Source organism: Mandrillus leucophaeus, unplaced genomic scaffold (assembly GCF_000951045.1).
Source record: "Mandrillus leucophaeus isolate KB7577 unplaced genomic scaffold, Mleu.le_1.0 Scaffold767, whole genome shotgun sequence".
Taxonomy (NCBI): domain Eukaryota; kingdom Metazoa; phylum Chordata; class Mammalia; order Primates; family Cercopithecidae; genus Mandrillus; species Mandrillus leucophaeus.
The window spans coordinates 489,673-496,669 of NW_012108330.1; the positions used below are offsets into that span (position 1 = coordinate 489,673).

Sequence of the window (6,997 nt, forward strand, 5' to 3'; positions counted from 1 at the left end):
GGGTTTCTCCATGTTGGTCAGGCTGGTCTCGAACTCCTGACCTCAGGTGATCCACCCACCTCGGCCTCCCAAAGTGCTGGGATTACAGGCATGAACCACCACGCCCGGCCTATGCATTCATTTTTAAAAATAAGGAAACTGTGTACTGATGTGGACTGACTTTTCAGGATACATCGTTAAGTGGAAAAAAAAAAAAAGAGTATAGTCTTGGGAGTGTTTGTGTCTGTGTTTTAAAAAGGGGAGAATACATGCGTGTATGACTATACATAAGCATGTATATGTTTACTGCTACATGCTAGAGTCTCTCTGGAAAAGACATACAAGAACTTGTAACAATGACCCAGGGAGGGGAACTGTTGTTGAGGGGCAAAGAGGGCATTTTCACTGTGAGCTAATTTGTACCTTTTGAATTTTATTTCATAGGAATGTCCTTCCTAATCAAAAACTGCAGTAAAATATGTTGAATGCTAATAACGGATTAGTATATAAAACATACAACATATTTTCCTTATAATTTTTTACTCCTTCCATCCTGAGCATCTTTTCTGTATTTTTTGGCTATGTGCATATCCACTTTGGAAGTGCTGTTCAGTATTGGGTTGTCCTTTCCTGACTGATTTGTAGGCGTTGCTAGCATCTTCGGCTGCATATCCTCTGCCAGGTGTATGGATTGTAAAGATCCTCCCCAGCTGTAGCTTGCCGTTTCCGCCTTCATCGTGTGTTAGCAGGACAGAAGTTTATCATGATGATGTTCGATTTTAATGAATTTTGGTTTTAATGAAGTTCAGTTTGTCAGTCTTTTATAGTCATTGCTTTTTGTGTCCTTTTAGAGAAATCTTTGCCTACTTCATCACTTGTATGTATTTTAAAAATAATAAATATATATAATAATAACTAATAAATATTATTTTTAATAATAATAATATTATCTGTTGAAACAAGGTCTTGCTTTGTCACCCTGGCTGGAGTGCAGTGGTGTGATCACAGTTCACTGCAGCCTCAACCTCCTGGGTTCGAGCGAGCTGCTCGCCTCAGCCTTGCGAGTAGCTGGGACTATAGGTGTACGCCACTGTGCCCAACTAACTTTTGTGGGTTTTTTTGTAGAGATGGGATTTTGCCATGTTGCTCAGGCTGGTCTTGGGCTCAAGGGATCCACCCACCTTAGCCTTCCCAAGTGCTGGGATTACAGGCATGAGCCACCAAGCCCAGCCTTAAACATTGTTTTTAAATAATAAAACATTTTAAACATCTAGAAAAGCACAAAAAATACTCTTTCAGATGCCCACAAAAAACACCTCAAAGAGTAACTATATGTTTGCCACATTTGCCTCAGACATCTGCCTGTCTTTTTCAAAGAAAAAATTGTGACATACCCAAAGCTCCATCGCCCCCACCCTATTTTCTTTCCCTATTTCCTTCTTCTGAGCCAATCAGTACTCTGAGGTAGAGGCTGATCACTCTCTTCTATAAGCCAGGGTTCTTGGGTGCAAACAATAGACATAACTCTACCTATCAATAGTTTAAGGAAGAATGCATTTTCTAAGGTGTATTAAATAGTTCAAGAATCCTTGGCAGGGCTAGAGGAAGAGCTTCTAGGTTAAATCCAGGAACAAGGCTGACAACTATTCCGCAAAACTGGTCACATAAAGTCACTGACCCCAGATACCTTCGGCTCCTGCCACAGTGACGAAGCTAACACCGCTGCCACTTACCCTAGGAGACACGCATACAGCCACAGTGCCACATGAGCAAGCTGCCACCACCCCTACCACCACAGCTTAGCATGAGTGACCTGGGGACTAGACTACATGCAGAACCTCACTCGCCCTGGAGGGGCCATATGGCTCCAGTACTGTGCTTGCCAGAAGAGCTCCATCCTGTCCATGGCCTCTGCCTCGAGTTGCTCATTTCTGCCAGTAACGCTTACCCAGGTGTGTCTTCTTCATAATCCCCAAGTGTCTTGCAAAAGCTGGCTCCAAAGATTTCTGGGAAATGTTGTTTTTAGCTTTCCAGGCTCCAGGCAGGTCCCCAGGGAGCTGCCAAGAAGGCTCAGTGAGCCCTTCCAGTGTCTGTCAAATAATCCAGTATGTGTGTATCCATAACAACACACACACACACTCACTCTCTCTCTCTCTCTCTCTTTCTAGGTAATGTAAACCAAAAATAAAATTCTAAGGCCCTCGAACCATCTGAATGCACACCTCCTCTTGGCCAGGGCATTCCAAAGTTAACCTGAAACACTGGTTCAGGCCATGATGGGAATGGAGGGTTGGATATGCCTCACTGTATCCGCCTCCCTTTTGGATTTCAGGAAGAGCTAATAGGAATTAACATCAACATAGACCTTAAGTCTGATAAGAAACATTTACAATCTATTCTGTGAAGCCTGCTACCTGGAGGCTTCATCTGCGTGATAAAACCTTGGTCTCCACAATCCCTTATGATAACCCAGACATTTCTCTCTATTGATTCCAGGTCTTTGGATAATAACTTGACCCTTTCAACCGATTGCCAATGAGAAACTTTAAAATCTACCTATCACCTGGAACACCCTTACCCAGCCCACCCCATTTCAAGTTGTCCCACCTTTCTGAACTGTCACATGTGTCTGTAGAGAAGACCACCTAAACAGGCTTTGTATGAGCAGCAAGGCTGTTTATTCACTTGGGTGCAAGTGGGCTGAGTCTGAAGAGAGAGTCAGCGAAGGGAGGTAGGAGAGAGGCAGCTTTATAGGACTTGGGTAGGCAGTGGAAAGTTACAGTTAAAGGTAGTTTTCTATTGTTAGCAGAGGAGGGGGTTACAAGGTGCCTGGTCGGGGGATCATAAGATTCATCATCCAGAAGAATGTCACAAGGTCAATTGATCAATTGGCGCAGGGCCAGAACAAGTCATAATGGTGGAATGTCTTAAGTTTGGTCAATCTGTTAAGGCAGGAGCTGGCTGTTTCACTTCTTTTGTGGTTTTTCAGCTACTCCAGACTTAGCTCCTGCAGGCCATCTGGACATATATGTGCAGGTCACAGGGGTTACAATGGCTGAGCATCGGCTCAGAGGCCTGACATTCCTGTCTTTTTATGTATAAAATATAAAGCTATAAGAAAAGATAAAGAAAATACCATTTTTTTCTGGGGATTATTGGGGTAGGGGTGATGTTTCTCAGGACTGCTTCAAGCATGACCAGGGACTGCGTGGACACCTTAAAGAAAATTTTATAATGAGTTAGTCCAGTAAGTTTCGGGTCTAGGGTGCATTTCTATGTAGCTAACAAGGTGCCAGTTGAGCTTGGAATTGCCCTAATAAAATAAGTTCTCTAAAAACAGTTATCAGGCATATTAGCTTTAATGTAGGTGGTGATGAGTTTTTAGGCCAGGGAAGGAATAATGTTTTATGTACCAAAGCTTTTTGTCCCCATTTTCTGTCATATGAGTGGGATTCCCTGTTGTTAAGCCAATGATCTATTATATTACCCTTTTCCCATAGGTATGAGCAGCGGTCTGAATGGAGAAGTTCAATAGCTTTTATTGCAGAGCCTATGCAAGAGAGATGATAAGTAAAATAATCTTTGTCTCCTGGATTAAGCTATGGAAGAATGAATTTTCCATGATCTAAGAACCACTTGCCCTGCGTTGGAAAAGACTGGTAGAGCAGGTTTTTAGAAGAAGAGTAGGTGAGAGTGATAAAGGAGAAAGAAAAATACTGGCCTTCTGGAGTGGGGGCTGGAATATTAGCAGGTGTGGAGGCATTGGTTATTTCCTTGGCTGTTTTGTTGGCATAAGCATTTTCTTTAGCAATAAGATCAGTTGGTTTCTGGTGTCCTTTACAGTGAATGACCCCAGCCTTGGCTGGCAAGAGAGCAGCCTTAAGGAGGGCCTTTATTAGAGAGGTATTGATAATGGAAGAGCCTTGTGTGGTGAGAAAACCTCTTTTGGTCCAACAGGCAGCATGGTTATGGAGGATGTGGAAAGCATATTTGGAGTCAGTGTGAATGTTAATGTTCATTCCTTTGGTGAAAGAGAGTGCATAGGTTAAAGCAATCAGTTCAGCTTGTTGGGAAATAGTGGAGGGAGGAAGTGCAGCAGCCTTGATAATAGAGGTATGGGACATGACAGCATAACCAGCTTTAACTGGCAAGATTTGGCTGGGTTTAGAGGAACTGCCATCAATAAACCAAGTGTGGTCTGGGTTTGGGATTGGAAAAATAGAAATATGAGGAAAGGGGGAAGATGCTATGTATATTAGGGAGATACAGTCGTGTGGCTCAGGACTTGTGCTGGGTGCTAAGTGAGAAGCCGGGTTGAAATCAGGCCCATGGGCAATAGTTACTGTTGGGGTTTCAATAAAGAGTGAATGGAGCTGGAGGAGTCGAGGGGCAGACAGTAAGTGTGAAAGGTGTGAGGAGGATATTAATGCTTGAAGGTTGTGAGAACTGTAGAGGGTAAGTGGAGCATAGCTTGTGATTTTGAGGGCCTCTAGAAGTATTAAAGCAGTGGCTGCCACCACATGTGGACATGAGGGCCAGCCGAGAACTGTGAGGTCAAGTTGTTTGGATAGAAAGGCTATAGGTCGTGGGCCTGGCTCCTGTGTGAGAACTCCAGCAGCACAGCCTTGTATTTCAGCTGTGTGTAAGGAAAAAGGTTGAGATGAGTCAGGGAGTGCCAGTGTGGGAGCTGTTTCTAGGGCCTTTTTGAGAGAATGAAAAGAAGAATGGGGAAAGGACTTAGGGTCTATGGGATCAGTTAAGCGGTTTGGTTAGAATGGCAAAGCCTGGTACCCAGAGTTGGAAGTATCCAACAATGCCTAAGAAGGAAAGGAGTTGTTGTTTGGTGGTCAGGATAGGGGTCTGGGAGATTAACTGAATACGGTCTGCAGGAAGAGTATGTGTATGTTGATGGAGGATTATGCTGAGATATGTAACACTAGGGGAAGAAATTTGAGCCTTAGAAGGGGATACTCGGTACCCTTTTGAGTAGAGATGTTGAAGAAGTAGGATAGTGTTCTGCTGGGAAGATTGGTAAGAGGGGCTGCAAAGAAGAAAGTCATCAACATATTGAATAAGGTGGGAGGCAGACAGGCGGAAAGAAAGGAAGTCATGAGAGAGGGCCTGACCAAAGTAATGTGGGCTGTCCCTGAAACCTTGGGATAGGACAGTCCAGGTGAGTTGCTGGGACTGGTGGGTGTCAGGGTCAGTTCAAGTAAAGGCGAAAAGAAGTTGGGAGGAGGGATGCAAGGGGATGGTAAAGAAGGCATCTTTGAGGTCGATAACAGAATAATAAGTTGTGGAAGTGGGTATTGAGGAGAGGAGAGTATAGAGGTTTGGCACAACAGGATGGATGGGAAGGACAATTTGATTTATGAGGCAAAGGTCTTGGACTAGCTGGTAGGACTTGTTCGGTTTCTGGATGGGTAGGATACGGGAGTTGTAAGGAGAATTTGTAGGCTTTAAAGGCAAAAGTCTTGAATTAGCCAGCTTCTGAACGGGTAGGATAGGGGAGTTGTAAGGAGAGTCTGTAGGCTTTAAAAGGCCATGCTGTAACAGGCAAGTAATAATAGGCTTCATCCCTTTAAATCTTGCTGTGGGATGGGATACTGGTGTTGAGCAGGGTAAGGGTGATTAGGTTTTAATGGAATGGTAAGGGGTGCATGGTTGGTTGCCAGAGAAGGAGTAGAGGTGTCCCATACTTGTGGATTAAGGTGGGGAGACACAAAGGGAGGATGTGAAAGACGCCTTGAATTGGGCAAAAGGACAGCAATGAGGTGTGGCTGTAGCCCAGGAATAGTCAGGGAAGCAGATAATTTAGTTAAAATGTCTTGGCCTAATAAGGGAACTGGGCAGGTGGGGATAACTAAAAAAGAGTGCATAAAAGAATGTTGTCTAAGTTGGCACCAGAGTGGGGGAGTTTTAAGAGTTTAGAAGGTTGGCCATCAATACCCATAATAGTTATGGGGGCAAGGGAAACAGGCCCTTGAAAAGAAGGTAATGTGGAGTGGGTAACCCCTGTATCTATTAAAAAGGGGACGGACTTACCCTCCATTGTCAAAGTTACCTGAAGCTCGGCATCTGTGATGGTCCAGGGGGCTTTCTGAGGCAATCGGGCAGCATCAGTCTTCAGCCGCTAAGCCGAGATCTGGGAAGGAGTCAGCCAGAGAGCTTTGAGCCAGAGAGCTTTGATCCAGAGAGCTTTGATCCATAGCCCTAGAAGTGGCTATGATATTAGTTGGACAGTCTGATTTCCAGTGGGATCCCGCACAGGTGGGACACAGCCTCGGAGGAATTCTGGGCTGCAGGCATTTCTTGGCCCAGTAGCCAGTTTTGTGACACTTGAAGCAAGGTCCATGAGGAAGGCTTAAAGGAGTAGCTGGAGGCTGTCGTTTACTTGTTCTGAAGTTTGTATGTGCTGAAGGCATGGCTGGGGTTTCTCTTACAGCAGAGGCAAGCAGTTGCAGCTCTGAAATACATTGCCGCTTGGCTGCCTCTTTATTGTTGAACACCTTGAAGAGAAAGTTGATTAATTCTTGTTGTGGGGTTTGAGGGCCAGATTCCAATTTTTGAAGCCTTTTTCTAATGTCAGGAGCTGACTGGGTGATAAAATGCATGTTGAGAATAAGACGGCCTTCTGGCCCTTCAGGGTCTAGGGCTGTAAAGCATCTAAGGGTAGCCGCCAAGCGGGCCAAGAACTGGGCTGGGTTTTTGTCTTTACCTTGGGTGGCTTCTTTAAGCTTGCCATCACTAACAGCTTTGTATGCTGCCTTTTTTAGCCCTTCAGCTAGGCAAGAGACTATGTAATCTCACCTAGCTCTACCTGGGGAGCCTGTCTGGTATTCCCATCGGGGATCATCTTAGGGAACTGCCCTGATGCCTTCTTGGATATCTGGCACATAATGCCAGCAGGTGTCAGCATGAGATTGGGCTAGGGCATAAACTCTTTCCCGCTCATCTGGGGAGAGGGGAGAGATCAGGATGACATTTAAGTCATTCCAGGTTAAATTGCAGGACTGAG

General features: G+C 44.8%; 1 protein-coding gene across 1 annotated transcript in view; it reads right to left on the reverse strand.

Moving 5' to 3' along the window:
- LRRC61 (leucine rich repeat containing 61) overlaps positions 1–6,405 on the reverse strand; it is a 29,154-nt gene extending 22,749 nt beyond the window's left edge. Inside the window, exon 1 of the mRNA XM_011966611.1 lies at positions 6,025–6,405. The gene's annotated coding sequence lies outside the window, so the exon portion shown is untranslated. The remainder of the gene's footprint in view (positions 1–6,024) is intronic.
- Between the last annotated feature and the right edge of the window lie 592 nt (positions 6,406–6,997).